The sequence below is a fragment of the Prenolepis imparis genome, unplaced genomic scaffold (genome assembly GCF_030444845.1).
Source record: "Prenolepis imparis isolate NDT839.2.m4 unplaced genomic scaffold, iyPreImpa1.0 SCAF_292, whole genome shotgun sequence".
NCBI classification, from domain to species: domain Eukaryota; kingdom Metazoa; phylum Arthropoda; class Insecta; order Hymenoptera; family Formicidae; genus Prenolepis; species Prenolepis imparis.
The window spans coordinates 20580-41420 of record NW_028141450.1 but is presented as its reverse complement, the minus strand read 5'-3'; the positions used below and the strand labels follow the sequence as shown (position 1 = coordinate 41420).

The window sequence follows — 20841 nt, the reverse complement described above, 5'->3', positions numbered from 1 at the left end:
TACGAACGTGGTTCGAAGGTGGTTGATTGAGGTTCGATCGAGGTACGAACGTGGTTCGAAGGTGGTTGATCGAGGTGCGAACGTTGTTCGAATGTGGTTCGAAGCCGGTTGATCGAGGTACGAACGTGGTTCGAAAGTGGTTCGAAGGTGGTTGATCGAGGTACGAACGTGGTTCGAAGGTGGTTGATCGAGGTGCGAACGTTGTTCGAATGTGGTTGATTACTGTTCGAGCGAGGTTCGAAGGTGGTTGATTGATGTAATAAAAGGGTGTGGTGATTCATTGCGAAGAATTATTATATATTAATTTTATTAAAATTTTATATGTAATAATTCATCGCAATTAATCACCACACCCTTTTATTACATCAATCAACCTTCGAACCTCGATCGAACAGCAATCAACCACATTCGAACCACGTTCGTACCTCGATCAACCACCTTCGAACCACTTTCGAACCACGTTCGTACCTCGATCAACCACCTTCGAACCACTTTCGAACCACGTTTGTACCTCGATAAAGGCGATGATGTTTATGAGAAATGGTTGGGACTGGATAAATCACACAACTCATGGATACATAAAAATAATGTATTATAAACATTTATTTAAAATATCTGTACACTGTTTATTTTACAAATAATATATTGTAAAAACATCTAACACATAATCTTTATAAATAATACAATGTCATATTTTACATGGTATACATACTAATATACATACAATATACATACATATAATATACAGTTTTTACATATTTTACAAAATATACATATTTACAACAAATATATATCTATTATTTACAATAGTATTTTATAATGTCCCCACGGTAATGTATCAATGGTTTCAGGTATGATATACCGCTTGTCGTCGTACGGACTTAGAGCAATTTTTGTCTCGCGAATGGTGTATACTTCGTGCAATTTCGATCTTATACAAGACTTATACAAGACTGACTACGTGTCATTTCAATATCATCATTCAAACACCGCGTATAATCGTCAAACGTTATCGTTCTCGCGACGACGTTACTCTTGACACCTTTTACTTTTTTGGTATCTTTCTTGCCATCCACTCGCAAGGCATACATTTTTGCTCTAAGCCCTACAAATTCGGTCATTATCGCGCCGTTGTTTTCATCTTTCATTAGACCGGGTACCTTTTTATTCACGAGCGGTATACCGTACGCATTGTCCACAGCGTAATCGCTCGTATCAAATTTGCTCACGTCGCGCTTCATATTCTCATACACATCTTCGCATTCAATGTGATATATTAGGCTGCTGTGTCGGTGTACATTACACGGCATCTGTCACGATACAGCGGTGACATGTACTCGTGATGAAATTCGTATAAACACGTTTTGGAGATGTCGAGTATGCACATGCCGACATAGATTGGTTTATAAAATTTTACCTCGAGTTTGCGTAATTCGACAGCGATTAGATTTTCAGAAAAGATGCTTCTACTGTGAAAATTTGGTTTCGCAATCATTGCCTCTGCACCATATCGTCCATTCCAATGTGTGATGAGTTTTACATCGACACGATTACGCACATTTTCCATCGTCTTGCCAAATACCGCATTATTCATTAATTTGTATAAATTTTTTTCAAAATCATTTTTCGCGTGTGTTCGAAATTTTGTATTAAGTTCGATATAATTTCGGAGCCATGGAGATTGAGTGAATTGTAATACGCGATGTATTTTTGTAACGCGAAGGCCGTGTCGCATACATTGCTGCAGGTTGCGGTAGTGTATGACATAACGCTTCTTATCATATAGCGTTGCGAGAAGCTTATCTTCCCGCTTGCCGGGCGGTTTGTCACGTGTCGGGCAAAACGGTAGGTCAGTGTGCGTGTCGTGAAGATGTTGTGGATATTCTAAATCTTCTTCGAGGATATAGCTTGTATGCGAATCGAGCGCTATTGACGAGATGTTGAAATTAGATGCGTCGTCGACCCATCGAAAATCGGCATATGGCAATGGTTGGCACATTGCCCATCCGTATAAATTATTTACATCAAAATACATGAGATATGATGATGGTTTCGATGGATCGTACGACTGCATGTACTTGTTATTAGCATGAGCGTATCTGTTGGAACATTGACTTAGACCACCGCGTATACCACGTTCGATAAACATAACCATGTCGATATCGGTAAGCAATTCGAACGTAATATTTGTATGTTTTAACATGGCGTCCCATGTATACCCGGGAAGAGTATAGTAATACGCGGGGTCGAGTCCATAGCTTTTGATGCAACTATCGCGAAAATTTTCAAAAATATCTGCTAATAACAAGACATCATTTTTAAATACAGATCGCTATATTCGCCTAGCGTTTGAAGGGAGAATCGGTTCTAGACGTTCTCGGCGTGCGCGTAATCGCTCTCTGATACTGTGTCACCGGTCAAGGAACTGTAGAATGATTCGCGCGGTGGTAAACACGTATCTTGCAACTTGTCGACACAGTCTATATATTCGTACGGAAAGACGCCCTTCCGTGTCAATAGATTGAAATTTTCAATCGGTAAATTTTGAATTTCCTAATGTAAAATTTTGAGTTTGTCTTTATCCAAAAAGATGCCAATTTATCGAGACTTGTCGTGAGAAATTTATATGAATCGATGAATCGTAATTTTATGCAAGCTTTCCAATCTTTGTCATCGTTGGTACTATTGACAGTTTTTGTGGATGATATATATTTTTCTTTAGTTATCGGAAGTAATTCAATGCTCCCTTCAAACGCTGTAGCTATATCCTCGAAATGAAATGTGCGTCATAAACTGATAAATTGTAAAAAACTATCGGAATACAAAAAGATTCTTTATAATTTAGATTGCAATTTGAGTGCGCGGGACCTCTGTATCTTCCGGTCAGATGGCAATGATCGCGTACGCGTGTATCATCTTGCGCAAACGATTTTTCGCAAATGTGACAATGCGTTGCGCTGTGAAACTTTTTCCACTCGTCAGATGTTAAATTTACCATGGGAACATTTGTGGTTAAAATAGTCTTTACGCGTTGCGCCAAATTTTGTAGTTGTTCGGCAAACCATGAAACGCAATCGGTGCTGCGACGAGAATTGTACGCGGATAACGAATTGTTGTACGAGCAGTGTACATAGTATCCGATACTAAATACTTGATGATGTTGAAAGTTTTTTTCTTCTTCCGTCTTTGCCATAACGCATTCCAAGTCGGCGTACACCACAAATGAAAGCCGCTCTTTCCTGGTGTAGTTGGTGAAGTTGAACCACTTGTCTTTTTTGCTCGGTAATCGGATAGCGCAGTCGTTCATCTCTCCGCAGTCTACCGTATGTGATTGCAGTTTGTCTTCAGATCCGAAATAATGCATACATCTGTAAAATTACAATTATAAACAATTTTATTTTATATACATATATAATTTACAATAAATATACATATTTAATTTGCAATAAATATACATACCGATCGCAGATATATGTCTTGTGACCATGTTTGCTCAATTGTGAGCTGACAAGTCGGGAGAGATTCTTGATGCATGTGAAATGTCCAGTGTTGTTGCTGTCTTGCATGTACAGCAAGTTGAAGTGTTTCTCTCTCTTTTGCTCCGAGAGACGCATCGGGATGATGCCGTTCTCAATACAGTAAACGTTGATGTTGATGTTGTTAGCAAGTTCAAACTTTTTAATTTGATTTAATGTCATCGGAAACTCAATGTCTTGGAGATTGAGTACTGTCGTATAATGAGGATATGAAGTATCTAGTTGCACATTTCTTTCGGCGGGATACAGTGCAGCGACCACCGCCCACGCAAAACATGCATTGTCTTTTGATTGCACATTCACCACCGCTCTTTTCATCATTATTTCTCGCAGTAATTTAATGTGGCATCCCGCACGCATTGGATTGTATTTGTTACATTTATAGTCAAATTGTTTATTCGCGACAATGCCCAACCACTATCACGTTCTTGAAACTCTTCGAGAGATGCCAATGTGGGCTCGATAATGTGATGTTCGTACCACTCGCATAGGTTGGACGTGTGAAAGATTTCATAGTTTTTAGTATTAATTGATTTATTGGCGCGCTTATCACCCGACACGAACTCACCATTAAACACAGTGTTCACTTTCACATTAAAATGTTTTTGCATAACTTGTTGCATGTGTCTGATCACAATGTCTTTGGCATCTTCGAGAAATTGACGAGGTTCGATGTGATTATAGTTTATTACCGCACCAGTCAATATGCGACTTTCAAACGCTGTATCAATCTCACGCCAAAATAATCTGTTTTCTTGCGTACTGCATCCAGCACCTGTGTATGAAACGTCGGCGTACCAAATTTTTCAACCCTTCTAGGCGAGTAATTTGGGCGACAAGTGATTGTCGAACTCCAATCGCTAATCGTGGGCGTTTGATTCGGCTTTGTTCTTGTAATGATTCGATGTATTGGTCACATTGCTGCTCCCACACAATGTATTCCTCCACCGAATTCACCCTTGCGGATTGCTCCAACAAACATGCTTCCAATTGTGCCATATTTCTTTACTCGAGATGCACTTCTTGAACTTCTGACAAAGATACTGACAGAGTATGCCTCCTTACCAGCATTTTTATTTGATCACTGACACTTGAAAAACTCGAGTATGTTGCGATTTTGTCACATGCGGCTCATCGGCCTTGAAATTGATACATTTTTTACATCTAATAGTTCATCTGAAGATGATGTCATAGCAGCCGTACATCGGCGCTTGAAATTGTGAATATGTTGCATTTTTTACGTCTAATCATCTGAGGATGATATATGTCATAGTAGCCGTACAGCGGAGCTTGAAATTTTATATATGTTGCATTTTTACGATGATTTCATTGAGGATGATATCATAGCAGCTGTACATTGGCGCTTTGATACATTTTGCTAATCAGCTGATTTTGTCACGTAGGTTTTGAACATCTGGGGATGACAGCAGCCGTGCATCGGCGCTTTGATTGGTTGAAAATATTATCGCGTCAGCAATAATTGCAGTTGCAATGCAACAATGTAAAATTGTAATAATAATTATTTAGTATTGCGTTGATTACTTGAGTGAAAGGTTCTTTTAAGCAGCATGAATTATTACACTCCGAGAATTCAGGAGAGCGATGTTTTGTGCAAGAAGAAATGTGATATGTAAGTTTTAATACTTTTTTTGTTAAATAATGATTTTTATATAACCTCAAATTTATAGCGCTCATCGTGCGGTTCGTATTCTTGGAAGAAGATACGTCCTAACATTAACATCATATAAATATTTGGAAATTGGAATCAGCGGTGGAAATATATTGTTGTAACCGTAAACACTATGACCCAACCACGACCTAAAAACCCACAAAAGAGAACGCAGAATCAGCATTTCAAAAGATATAACGCGCGCCTCGAAATCAAAAACGCAACCGATTGCATACACGCGTTAAGACATCGCGACACATTCGAGATCGTAAAACGCAGACGATGCAAAACCGATTGCATACAGGCGACACATTAACCAAAAAACAAAACCTACTTTCGGGTAATATAAGCGCGCTTGATTAACTCCTCGAGGCCGTATTCCGACACGAGGACGACAAGTAATTACATCTAATCTATTGTGAGGACGCGCTGCGATTCGACATACCAAAGGATTGTACACGTGAGTTGGAATAAACTCTTCTCTTGTGACCAAAGTGTTCTTTTCACTACCCTCGACACTCGGAGTCCTAACTCCTAAGACGAACGGACCCTCAAAGTATCCTACAAATCCCGTTGTACCCTGAGAGGCACAACAAAATGGTGGCAGCGGTGGGATGCTGATACTGAGCAATAAAGGATATCTGACAATACAAGATTCCTGACAACAAGAGAGATCTGCCAAGTAAGGATCTGCCAACATCGTCAGTGCTCGAGGACCTCAACAAAGGAATACCGAGAGAAGCTGCAGCGGACCAGAACAGGACCCCCAACCACGAGACAGCACAAGGAACCAACCAACAGCCGACCGTGCGAAAACGACGAGCGAGCGAAAGAAAATGCGTATCATCGTTATACTGTAAGTCAGCATATTGTATAATAATATTGCCTGAATGTCGGCACCGGCAAAAAAGAAGGTCACGTTTCAACGACCACGTTTTTTAAGCGCACCCGCGAAATTAGCAAATAGATTCGGCTTCGTAACGCCCGTGCAAGTGGTAGAAGAAGCGGCCCGCGATATTCGCGATAGCGTCCGAAAGAATCTCGAATCCGAATACCCAGGCGTAAATCCGCGCGAACCGGAAGCTCGCGAACCCGAAACCCAAGGCGGAACGGACAACCAGTCCTCGCCGCATAATAATAATAACGCAGGACCGAGCAATATCGATCGAACATCGGTTGATCGCGTCTCGGTAAGACGAAACTATTCCCCCGTGTCGTACGATAGTAGTATTTTTGAGATACCTGACGGAAACACTATGACACACCCCTCGGTCCCGTCCGACGACATAGATAGAGAAATCGAGCGTATGCGAACGCAGACTAGGCATGGCGCCGCCGCCCACTACGAGGATGCGGGACGTCCTAGCGAAGATCCGAGCAACGCGGTATTAGTCGAGGTTTTGCAGAGCTTCCGAGAAATGCAAGAGGAAATGAGACACCTCCGCGACCAGATGAGGGACCTACGTACAAACCGGGAAGACTTAAATAGAACGCGAATAATACACGAAAACCCCTATGCCGACCTCTCCTATGGACGAACCGTGAGCGATGTGCGCAGGCAAACCGCACATCTGCATGGTTTCTTACGACTGAAAGAAGCGCGAGACATGATACCTGAGTTCGACGGAACCTCCCAAGCCAGACTTAAAGAATTTCTAAGCGCCAGCTCCTACGCTATAAAAAATATTAACCCAGTAGACGAAAAGACGCTACTAGAAGCGCTACTCTGCACCAAGCTAAAGGGGAAGGCTATGCTCGACTTTGAAACACGCGACATAAACAACTTCGCCCAACTTAAACGGGAACTGGAAATCTGCTATCTAAGCAAGAGGAGCACTACCCATCTTCAGGTGGAATTCAATACCCTGAAGCAAAAACCCGGCGAAAGCGCCCGGGAATACGGAACACGCGTCGATAATTTAGCCATGGAACTGTACGAATCCATGATCGAAGGGCAGGCTTTCGGCAGCGAGCGCAAGCGCATTATACTCGATACGCTGCAACAACAAGCCCTGCAGAACTTCCAGATAGGCCTCCAGGAAAACATCCAGCTGATGGTACGAGCACAGCATCACACGACGCTACAAGACGCCATCGCACAAGCCAGCGCGGAAGAGAAAGTGAAGGGCCCGACAGAGCAGACACTGCGACCCCGGACCGACCAGACCGCTTCACACACAGGACACATCAATAAAACTATACAGTGTCACAAATGCGGGAAGACCGGACACCTCGGACGAGACTGCCGCACGAGCAGATACGCCAACAGATTCTCCTTGCCAAAACCACAAGGGAAAATCAACGCTGTTGAGAAACATTGCACCTACTGCAAAAAATCAGGTCACGGTCGTAACGAATGTTGGAGTCTGCACGGACGCCCGGGAAATACGCACACAAGGACAAACGGAAATAAGAGCGCCCAAGGCCATTCTAACACTAGTGGACAGCGAAAGAAACATACAACACCGGAGGATGAAGAAGACGAAGAAAACACGAAACGGCCGAGACCCGCGGCCGAGTATCAAATATCGCAAGTAACCACACAACTACCCACTACGACAGGTCTAGATCTAGTGACTCTGCCCATACAAGAGGCAAAGAAGGGAAGGTTAAATTTACTCTTCGACACCGGCGCAACAGTGACCTTAATTAAATTAAGAAATCTAAAAGGGGAAGCCATGATCTACGAAGAGAAAATGGCATTGACCGGAGTAACGGGACACCAGATCCAGACCATAGGAAAAATCAAGGCCACAATAACCTTGAAGGACCGAAAAATACGGCATCCTATCTACATCGTGAAGGACGATTTCCCCATCGACTACGAAGGAATCTTGGGAGTAGATTTCTTGCAAAAGCACAAGATAACGTGTGATTACGACAAAAAACAGCTACAACTAGCAGAGACAATATTAAAATTACGCCCGTACCGCGCGCTAATGCTGAAGCCGCGAAGCGAAACAATCATCCGAGCCACCACCGACTCGAATAAGGTAGGCGTGGTACGCGCCGAAGAAATGCTGCCCGGAGTATTTATCGGACACTGTCTCGTAGAACCAGAAGAATTTTCATGCCCGGTTAGCGTTATAAATACAACCGAAAAATACATTAAAATGTCAACTCCATGGGTAAACATCGAGGAAATTATGAACACGGTGGCTCGAAGAGAGAATGTCCCGCCTCTCAAGGAAGCGCCTACACTCTCCCGCAGAGAGCAAATAAAAAATTTACTCCGACTACAACATCTCAATCAAGAAGAAGAAAAAACATTGCTTCAAATCTGTGAGGAATTCGGTGACGTGTTTTACCTTAAAGGAGACGCGCTGACTTGCACTCCGACTACGTCACACGAAATCGCGCTCCGAGCTGACAGTGCACCTGTAAATGTACGCCCATACCGATTGCCGGAGAAACACAAAAAAGAAATAAATAAACAAATAGAGGGCATGTTGAAGGACAAGCTAATCCGACCTAGTAACAGCCAATGGAATGCGCCTTTACTTGTGGTCCCCAAAAAAGCGGATGCGGAAGGAAACCGAAAATTACGCATAGTTGTAGATTTCCGGAAACTTAATAATTTAACCATAGGCGATTCTTTTCCAATACCGAACATAACGGATATACTAGACCAACTGGGAAATGCAAAGTACTTCACCACCTTGGATCTAGCGTCGGGCTACCATCAGATACCCATGGCCGAGCCCGATAAATGCAAGACTGCATTTTCCACACCGTATGGACATTACGAGTTCAATCGAATGCCATTCGGGTTAACGAACGCGCCAGCTACATTCCAACGGTTAATGAATTCCGTGCTGACGGGACTACAAGGGATCAAATGTCTCGTATACTTGGACGATATAGTAATATACGGTAACAGCCTAGAGGACCACCACATGCGACTCGCCGAGGTTCTCTACAGATTACGTAAACACAACTTAAAACTCCAACCAGACAAATGCGAGTTCCTTAGAAAGGAAGTAATATATTTAGGGCACATCGTTACAGAAAAGGGGATCATGCCTGATCCTTCCAAAATAAACGCCGTACAAAAATTCCCCACTCCCACCAAAGCAAAGGAAATACAAGCGTTCATAGGTTTAGCAGGTTACTATAGAAAATTTATAGAAAATTTCTCAAAAATTGCTAAACCCTTGACAAAATTAACAAAAAAAGAAGAAAAATTTGAGTGGAACAGCGAACAGCAAAACGCATTTGACACGTTAAAAAATAAATTAACTACCGCACCCATACTAAAATATCCGGAATTCGACCAGGAATTCCTCGTAACAACGGATGCCTCCGATTACGCCATCGGAGCCATACTGTCGCAAGGCCCGGTAGGACAAGACCGCCCGATTGCTTACGCAAGCAGAATTTTGTCGCGGGCGGAACATAACTATAATACTACTGAAAAGGAACTACTAGCCATAGTATGGGCAGTAAAACATTTCAGGCCTTACCTGTATGGTACGAAATTCAAAATTATCACCGATCACAAACCATTAGTATGGTTATTTAATGTAACGGATCCTGGATCGCGATTGATGCGTTGGCGATTAAAACTTGAAGAATACGATTACGAGATTGTACACAAGGCAGGCAAAGCTAATAAAAACGCCGACGCACTCAGCCGACACGTAGGTGAAATTAATAAAATCGATGAAGAAGAAATTAATGACACAAAAACAGAGCGGAAATACACGGAAGAGGAGAAACGCCGCATACTATATGAGTATCACGACGCACCCCTAGGAGGACATCAAGGGACCGAACGCACCATTAACAGAATCCGGTTACTACACAACTGGAAAGGACTGACTAAGGACGTAGAAAACTATGTAGCAAGATGTGAACTCTGTCAAAAAAATAAACTTTCGCGAAAAAACAAAGCACCGCTGGTAATAACAGATACCGCAAGCAAACCATTCGAAAAATGCGCTTTAGACATCGTAGGACCCCTAACGATCTCTGGTAATGGGAATAAATATGTACTTACCTTCCAAGATAATCTAACTAAATTTAGTAAAGCGATTCCGATAACTAATCAAGAAGCCGCAACAATTGCAAGGGAATTCGTAACAAAAATTATCTTCGAACATGGTATCCCAGAAAAGGTCTTAACCGACCAGGGTACAAACTTCCTTAGCGAAATGTTCAAGGACGTCTGTAAATTACTAAAAATTGAGAAAATTCAGACAACTGCATACCATCCAGAAAGCAACGGAGCCTTGGAACGATCACACCGTACCTTAGCAGAATACCTTCGCCACTACATTAATGCTGAACAAACAGACTGGGATGAATGGACATCATACGCAATGTTTGCATATAACACCACACCGCATACAGCCACGGGGTTCACGCCGTTCGAACTACTTTACGGGCATCAAGCAACCCTACCTACGGCATTATCGCAACCCCCGAAGCCGACATATACATACGATGACTACGCTCAAGAATTGAAAGAAAAATTACGCGCCGCCCAGCAAATCGCAAAGGAACACTTAAAAAACGAAAAGGTGAAAGCAAAGGATAACTACGACAAAAAATCGAAGAATACCACGTTCAAGGTAGGAGAAAAAGTACTATTACACAACGAAACCGTCCGCAGGGGCCGATCCAAAAAACTCGATGCATTATGGACCGGACCGTACACAATCATCGACAAAATCTCCGATGTCAATTATAATATTAAAGTAGGACGAAAGATAATAAATACACATGCGAACCGTTTAAAAGCGTTCATAGAACATTAAGAAAGAAAAATTTCGGCACATCTATTTCCATTCCAGAGCGCTAATGACATGGAAGATGCAGCCTACTACCGCAAGAAAGGACCTAGAAGAGGAATACGAGGTAGAACAATTTAATCGAGAGCCAGGGATATACTTCGAAAAAATCGGTTATCTACATCAGGTAGAATCCACCTGGAAGTTAATAATTAATATAGACCTAGGAACCTTAAATAAAAGATTCCACGATTTACAAAATTATATTGATCACGGACACCTCCTACACAAGATACAAAATAAAGAAAGCTGCCAAATCCAAAAAACGATTATCGAAACGGAGAATGATAAATTAACACACCTCTTAAAACGAGTAAACACCATATACAGGACACCGACAAACAAACGAAGAGGACTACTCGACGGGATCGGGACAATAGCAAAAACACTCTTCGGAACCATGGATGCCAATGACGACAAGGTCATCAAGGAACAACTACTCCTCTTACAAAATCAAGAGCAAACACTGCATCACACGATGAAAAATCAAGTAAAAATTTTAAACACAACAATTGCCCACATCGATAATCTGGAAAAAACAACCCAATACAACGAACAACTACTACTCAATTTTACCACCAAAATCCAAAAACAGATGGCAAATCAAGTACAACGAGAAGAAATACACGAATACTTCTCCATAGTTAATGCCATAATAACGGATTTGATGAGAGACGCGGAAGACGTCATCGAACACTTAATGGCAGTAAAAACAGGAAGGATACATCCGAGGTTAATCCCGTTAGATCAAATCATAGAAAGTCTCAAGGAAGCCACGTCACAAGTGCCCCAAGGACTATTCTTCCCCTTCGGAATCTCCGAAGACAATTGGCTCACGATTGAAAAATTCGTAACCGTTAGCGCATATTTTAATAACCCTTACGTACACACTATTTTGCGCTTCCCACTAATTTCGCATCCTAGATATAACATAGTGAAGGCTATCCCCCTACCGAGTTATAGCCACGGGAATTTATTTACCTTCGCAGAAATAAACCAACCGATAGTAGCCATTGATAACGAAAATCAAAACTATCTAACAATAACGCAAAGTAATTTAGAAAAATGTATTAACGTAGACAATCACTATATATGCGAACAAAATAGGCCCATCTATCACATAAACGACAATGCGATCTGCGAAATTCAAGCATACACACACACCCCCCCGGGGCAAAAGTTATGCGACATACGATATATACATTCCAATCATACCATATGGATTGAGCTGACTAACCAGCACTCATGGTTGTACTCCACACTTACCGAGCAGCCGATAACCATAAACTGCCAACACCATGAAGAATATAGGACAACCATCGCGGGGACAGGACGAATTACACTAGGCAACACTTGTAAATTAGTAACAGCCGACATGATTGTAAAAACTTCGGGAACCATAGACGGCACATATCTCCAAGCGTACTTACCAGAATATAATATCTCAAGGTTAAAAATCGAAATACCAGCGAACCTGAATACAATACAGTTAAAGAAAATAATTCAGAACCCTACCGAACTAAAGGATTTAAGCTCGAGACTACAAGATCTAACAGAAGATCTAGACAACGTCAGCGTCAATCCGTTTTTAAAAAAACAAGTTATATATCCAATATCAGGTGGCACAGCCATTCTTATTATAAGCACAATAGCCATAATATTGTACCGAAGAAATAGAAGACAAAACCCACCACGTGAAGAATAGGGAAAAGGAAAACTCGATCCGTTTTCTTTTTTCCGCGGGGGAAGGGTGTTGTAACCGTAAACACTATGACCCAACCACGACCTAAAAACCCACAAAAGAGAACGCAGAATCAGCATTTCAAAAGATATAACGCGCGCCTCGAAATCAAAAACGCAACCGATTGCATACACGCGTTAAGACATCGCGACACATTCGAGATCGTAAAACGCAGACGATGCAAAACCGATTGCATACAGGCGACACATTAACCAAAAAACAAAACCTACTTTCGGGTAATATAAGCGCGCTTGATTAACTCCTCGAGGCCGTATTCCGACACGAGGACGACAAGTAATTACATCTAATCTATTGTGAGGACGCGCTGCGATTCGACATACCAAAGGATTGTACACGTGAGTTGGAATAAACTCTTCTCTTGTGACCAAAGTGTTCTTTTCACTACCCTCGACACTCGGAGTCCTAACTCCTAAGACGAACGGACCCTCAAAGTATCCTACAAATCCCGTTGTACCCTGAGAGGCACAACAATATCTTCTGTGGAATTAGCTCTCGGAGATAATCGAGGCAATCAAATAGTATTACCTATTGAAACGTGGAAATCGCTAATGCAGAAACGAGCAGACATTGAGCGGTTAACTGAAACTCCACTATGGATTCGAGATCTGACACTCGAAGTGGTTAATATGTACTTCAAAAATTATAAAGATTACATTATCAGATAATACTTTGTACATGAAACCATCAACTTTATTACATTTATTCGGTTTTGAAAAATGTGTTGATCATATGTATTTCTGGCTGTGTGAAAATACGCATATTGTTACTGAAAAGTTTAAACAATTTGTAAATGTTTTACAACGTGATAATATCTGCGATGCGAGCAATGCCGCAAAAGCGATACGTGAAAGTCGTATGTTTGACAGCGAATCACTTATAGATTGTGAATTGATAACTTGTGCTATAAATGAAATTATTTATAATGCTTGCAACAAATAAATTATTTTACTGTTAAACTGTGTTTAATTATTTCTTCCCTGTCTGATATACATAGTCGACAAAACTCTCTGGAGATGTAGAAAAATGATGAGCTAGATGATACTCCAGTTAGAACAGAGAGATGAAGAGAGATGTAGAATTAAAATCAAGAGGGGAGCAACATTATAATATATGTGTCGTGTCATAGAGTAGCAGACTTATACTCGCATGCTCGTGCTGTGCGGTTGCATGAAACTGTAAGATATACTCTAATTGAAGGGAAAACGTTATGCTAAAGTGAAATTTAAAATTTAGCAGCGCCTAGTTTTTTTAATTAAAATTTTTTATTTCTTTTTATTTATAATAATTTTAATAATTTTTTAATTTTTAATGTTTGTATTAATTTTTAATTCTGTTTTTTATGTGTTTTGTCTTATTTTTTTGTTATATGATTCTACATGGGTTTGCAACTTTTAGCGTGAAGAGAGGTCTATAATTATACAATTCTACATGGGTTTGCAACTTTCAGCGTGAAGAGAGGTCTATAATTATACGATTCTACATGGGTTTGCAACTTCCAGCGTGAAGAGAGGTCTCTATAATTTACTATTCTACATGGGTTTGCAACTTAAATTTTTCACTGATTCATTATACGATTCTATATAGGTTTGCAACTTAAATTTTCCACTGGTACAAGTTTCTACTTTCACTTGGCGCGCAATTTTTTTTTATATCATTACTTTTGTAGTGCGATTCTACATGGGTTTGCAATGAATAATTTTTCATACGATTCTACATGGGTTTGCAATAGGTACAATTCTACATGGGTTTGCAATGAGTAATTTTTCATACGATTCTACATGGGTTTGCAATGGGTAATTTTTCACACGATTCTACATGGGTTTGCAATGTACAATTCTACATGTGTTTGCAATGAGTAATTTTTCATACGATTCTACATGGGTTTGCAATGGGTAATTTTTCACACGATTCTACATGGGTTTGCAATGGGTAATTTTTTACTACTGGCGTGCCCATACTAGGCGCCTTTTTTTACTTTTTTTAAAGGTTAGTTTTTATATGGATATCATTCATTTTTGTATATGATAAACATCTTTAAATAAATAAGCAAAGAACCCGCCACCACCCCTGTCATATTTCAAAATATGACGGTCCTCTTAGCTTACTATAGATAAAAACAACTATTTTGTACAACCATTTTTAATTAAAATATTTTTATAAGTTTTTATTTATCAGTTGTTGCAATTTTTTCATATCATTATTTTTATAGATTAATATGTCATTAAAAATATATTTATTCTTCATAATCTATACCTCTAAGTCCATTGATGAATAATCGTTACTGCTTATCTAGTTCATTATTAAATATATAAATAAAGCGAAAAGTGTGTTATATTATTCCATTTTTAGTAGTAAAGGCAAATTATTGACCATTTATGTAAAAAATATTTTTTTGCACTTTACGAATAATGCAGAATATAAAGCGTTGTCATAAAATTGCTAATACATTACGATACATTCTTTTATATAGGACTGATCGAAATACAATATTAAATGATTAAATATTAATCATAAATTTGATATAAAAATCTATTTAGTGAGAATTTTATAACTACTTTATTTTATATCGAATTTGTATTATTTATTAGCTATTTTTTGTAAAAATATTATATAAACATCTTTAGCACCTCTAGGCCACTGCCTCTTTTTAACTTGCGCATCATCAATTTCGATCCAAATATTAGATAGTCCTTCTCTACATATGCTTATATAATGACCTTCATCGGTGCACGAACCATCATGAAGTATAACATTCATCGTCTTGTACAATTGTCCCGCTATTAATACTTTAGTTGTTGGAACAGCACATAAGTTAAATTTGTGTTCTGCTTTTATTAATTTACCATCTTTGGATAAAAATTGTATTAAACGAATAACAATTATTTCTCTTGTTACTTCATTTTTAAATATTTTATCAGTTCCAGTACAATATTCACATGATTCGTTGTGTAAGTAAAACCAATGTGAAAACGTAGCATTTAATAAATCATTAAGATTATAACTTTTTTCCTTTAAATTATCAAGGGAAATTGAAATAGCAATATTATTTTCAACAATAGTTTTTGTATTGCCACATGTTTTGCATCGCTTGGTAGAAGTTACCTGATGTTGTATCAAATTTCTTATGCAATCATATTTTTCGCAAAGTGCCGTAAGAAAATCATACGCATTTCGTTTTACGATGCTCGAAAAATATTCTCCTAAACATTACCGTATTGTATATGTATTTAGATTACGCATTCCATTTTCATATCGATGCATTAATAAATGTAAAACATCTGTTTTGTCGCAATTAATCAACTGTTGCCTAATAACATTTAAATGTAATAAACATTGCAATACTATATTTGCATAACATGAAACTTTGTATGTATTCTGAAAACCATGTACACCCAAGCAGTGTTTTGAATTCTTCGATTTGAAGCAATACCTTGAATTTTTTGATCTGAACTTGATTTTTGAACAGAAGCGACTACTTTTGGTAACGCCCATAGAACATCTTTCACTTTATGACAGCGTTCTTTTGACACAGCAATCATTTCTGCTTTTGGATTGTGTATCCGTTTTAAATGATTATATTCAATAATAGCTTCATCGTTAGCAACTATTGCTGAAGGATCAAAGTTAATTAAATGTAATCCTTCTAGAGATGTTACTCGCGACAAGGCAACATAAACTTGACCACAACTAAATACAGAGTTGCCAATATCCGTAACAACACTTTGCAAACTTAATCCTTGACTTTTATGAATAGTGATGCCATAACTTAAAGATAATAGAAATTGTTTTCGTATAACATACGCTCTATCCAATACCTAAAATTTAACCTTTACTCTTTCAATTTCATATTCTAAACCTGATGATAAAAGAAGTTTAATCTTTCCTACGTCATCAGTAGACGTTTCTCGTACAATTGAAATTACTTTAGCAATTGTACCGTTTATAAGACCCAAACTAGCATCGATGTTACGTCGAATCATAACTTTTGCTCCAATTTTAATTGTAATTTGTTTTGAAAGCCCAGCTGTTCGAGAGTTATCATCATCGTTATTTGACAATACTTTTAGTACTTTCTTTTTTACATATGATATACATTCAACCGTATCTTGAGCAATTAATAATATTTCTTTGGAAACAATGCGACTTAACATTGCATCATTAAGGACATTACACATATTACAAGGGCAATAAACAAACAGTGTCCGATGGTAAACTGTTAATAAAATCACATAATTCATTTAATCTAGATTCGAAAGAATCAGCTTTGAAATATATTTTTCTACTCTCTAGAACTTTACAATCAGATTTTGTCACTAAACCTATACGAATTCGCGACAATAACTCACGGTAAGAATCATCTCCTTGCTGGCGCATATTGATTGTCAATTCATCATACTCAAATAATGTAATCCATAAATTAACAGCATTTAAAGAACCAAGATATTTAGCAATTTTTTTATCTGATAAATGTATAAAGATAGGATCTTCGCGTACAGGAGGTAATTGAAGCAAGTCTCCGAATAAAAAATATGCTTTCCACCAAACCAACCATCATCGCAATCACTAGTGTCAAAAATCTCAGACAATCGAAGATGTATATATATTAAAGTCAAATTAGATATTATTGACACTTCATCAATTACAAAAAGAATAACATCTTTAAGATCTGCTCGTAAAACTTTCAATACATGATCAGATAATTGTTTATACTTAGGAATTTGACCATGTTCAACGGGTAATTGAAGCAATCTATGAATTGTCAAACCATCTATATTAAATCCTGCTATACCAGTAGGTGCTGCTACAGCAGTATCTTTGTTGAGATTTTGTTTTATCCAGCATTTAATAGTCTTGATTAAGAAACTTTTTCCAGTACCACCTTCTCCGCTAACATATAATCGTAATATTGATTTATCAGACTCTACAACATTGATAACTTTATCAAATACTCGTTTTTGATCCGTATTTAATTTTATTATCATTTCAGATACATCAATTTCTCGAATCGCTCTATCACCAAGATCTTTAAAATCTTGCATTGCTTCACCAGCCTCTATATTTTGAATACCTATCGCATTTTCAGGATCATCCTGAGACTGCTCTTTTTGTAAATCGTCATCTAAGCATTGCTGAACTAACTGTTTTGCAGTTTCAAATGCTTTTTGCAATTCTTCTAATCTTTCATGATATTGCAATGCTTCTATAAGATGCAGTTTTACTTTGTGAAACGATTCGGCATAAGTATCGCATTCATTTTTAAGATCCTCTAATTTTCGCCATAGTTTAAACATAAGCAATAACGCAAAGAAATAATTTTCCGGCTGTGTATTAACATTATAATGATTCATCTATAATGATTAATAAGATATCCGCGCTGCCGCCGTTTAAGATAACAACCATTACCTATTTTATAATATTCAATAAACCTATTTTTCGGTTTGATCTTCGAGATATCGTACCACTGTGCAAATTCATAAAGAGACGTATTTTCTGGTTCGTTTGGTCTATGTGGATAATGATCATCTATCAAAGATTGATAAAATATATCTGTAGATTCAGCATCAAGAGCTTCAATTTCTCTGCGACTTTTTAATTTTCTATATCGTATTTAATTAACATCTAACCATCTGATGGTTGTATTTCGATCAGTTCCATGTAAAGGAATACCTAACAATGTATCAGCAGCTTCGAGAGTTCCACATTCTCTATTATTCGTAAATCGCAAAGCAATATTCCAAAGATGACTCGCTAATAATTTGTTTTTGTTATCCTTACTATCCAGAATAGTCTCAGACAATTCACTTTTTCCCGCTTTATTAATATATTTAGTAATATACCAGGTAAGCAGCGATGATTTTTCACCAATAAATTGTATATCCATATTACCTTTTCATGCAGTAAGAAGAACAGGATTATAGTCATTTATATTAACTTCATTATCCGTTCGAGGAAGATCATAAAGTCTACTTTTATGTTTCAATTGTTTTCTACCGGCTATCGAAGTTGCCACATCTCTCATATTCAAAGTTTCAGTAACGGGACGAGGAAATCCAAAACGACATCGACGAATAACTTTACGTCCTACTTTTTTAGAGCGAAGACAATAATCGTTATGTATATGTCGCTGATGCGTATCAACACGACTGTATAATAATGGCGAAATATTTTTATCCGGCATTTTGCAGCTTATATGTTGTAAAATAAATTTGGAGACTTCTTCCATAGTAGATTCACCGAAAATCAATGCATATTTAATCCAAATTAATAAGTGAAAATGTTGTATACCTCTACCTTGATATTCTCGTCGCCAGAAATAGTGCGTTACTTCTCCAATTGGATGATCTTCGGACTTGATAAAGTCAAGCATTGTCCGAAACTTATTATCGAGAAACCTGGATGTTGATACAGGATCTCTAGCAATGAGTACGCTAACGCTTAAAGAAGCGTCATGCCATCCATTTACTACACATACACGAATATATTCACCTAAATCTTCCCATAACCACTCACTTGGACTTAGTGTTAAAAACCATGTCGCAGGCCCATAATGCTGTGTCATACAATTTAAATCACTCCTCGGTCTACGCCAATATTGCTCCGTATTTCGAAGTGTGGCAAATATTGTACTCAAATTAGATTCCAACAATTCTTTCGACATTGCGTCTAAGTATTCTGCAGCTGTATAACGAAGTCGCGGATTAGTTACATTCATTTTATGAAAAATTCCACGACTTAATTGACGCATATTTGCATCGTTCAATAAATAAAATAAGTATTGTTGATTCAGTCTATACTGTGGATGTTTAGATGTCAAACGACATTTAATAAATTCATGATCATGAAGTTTAACCTGTCTAATCTCACGTTGTCCATTAATACCAGAAGAATATAAATCTGGAAAACACATTAAATCTAAATGTTGCTCACGATTATTCAAAGGCAAGTCCTGAATTTTTAACATTTGATATAAGGCTGTCGCAGTTTTATTTGCTTTCTTTTCATATAAGGGATAAATAGTATATTGTTCGTAATAGCCATCGTTTTCAACATTAGTAACTTGAGTTAACATTGCTTTCCGTTGGCCTTCTGTATCATTTTTGATCTCTTCTATCGGATCATTTAATAATTTAGTCTCATCATCAGCCACTTCTACATTATCTTCTGTCTCTTCCATTTGGAATTCAGAATTTTTTAATTTTGATAAACGTAAATCATTGTGATTATTTGGCAATATAATATGAGAATATAAAGTATTGTTGTGCTTTAACCACGTTAAAGCGTCAAATACTTTTTTAACATCAACTACCTCTTCCCAAATAATCTTTGATTTTGTCGGGATACCTCTAACTAATATATATAATTCATGATTAATATTTATTGGATCAGTATTAGAACATAATTTATTCAATGTCTCCTGTAACGGAAGTGGTAAATGAAATGTTCTACCTTTAATTTTTGGTACCATTTGTCTTTGAGGCAACTTTTTATTCATAACAGTTCCCATTTTGAGGACAGTTTGAAACGCTTTAGCTCTCTGTATAAGAATTTTTTCGAATGTATTAAGAGATGATATTACTTCAGGCACCTGATTTGTAAAGAGATTATTTAAGACGCAGTATGCAGGCATTAAGCCCTTACGAAATTTGTTTACACAATAATTACATATATATTGCGCATCAACTTTTTGTTGTTGGACATACGTCATTAAATCTCTCCAAATTTGTGTCTGAAGACTATTGACTTTAGAAACATTTTTTTTATAACACAATCTCTCGCACGATACGCAAACATGTCGTGGTGTGTCCATAGAGCGTTTAGTCAACGCTTTAAATGCTTTACGATATTTAAAAATAATATCATCGTCACTCAAAATTATATCAGTCCGTTGCTGTCTGTGCACATCTACTTTTTCCTGTGCAGAAGTCACAATTTCATTCAAAGTGTTTATATTACCATGATTTAATGCATCATCTAGATTTTCCATCTTTCGATAAAAAACTGTAAGTTGGTAAATTAAACGCTTCATATATCTTACTTTTGGAAAATGAGGCGATAATAATTGAACTGGAAGAAACATTCCTT

The 20841-nt window shown here is 38.0% G+C and overlaps 2 pseudogenes; both read right to left on the bottom strand.

Annotated features, from left to right (window-relative positions):
* Positions 1-2995: 2995 nt before the first annotated feature.
* On the bottom strand, positions 2996-4535 carry LOC145948237 (uncharacterized; annotated as a pseudogene).
* A 10801-nt stretch (positions 4536-15336) lies between these two features.
* On the bottom strand, positions 15337-20566 carry LOC145948236 (uncharacterized; annotated as a pseudogene).
* Positions 20567-20841: the final 275 nt, after the last annotated feature.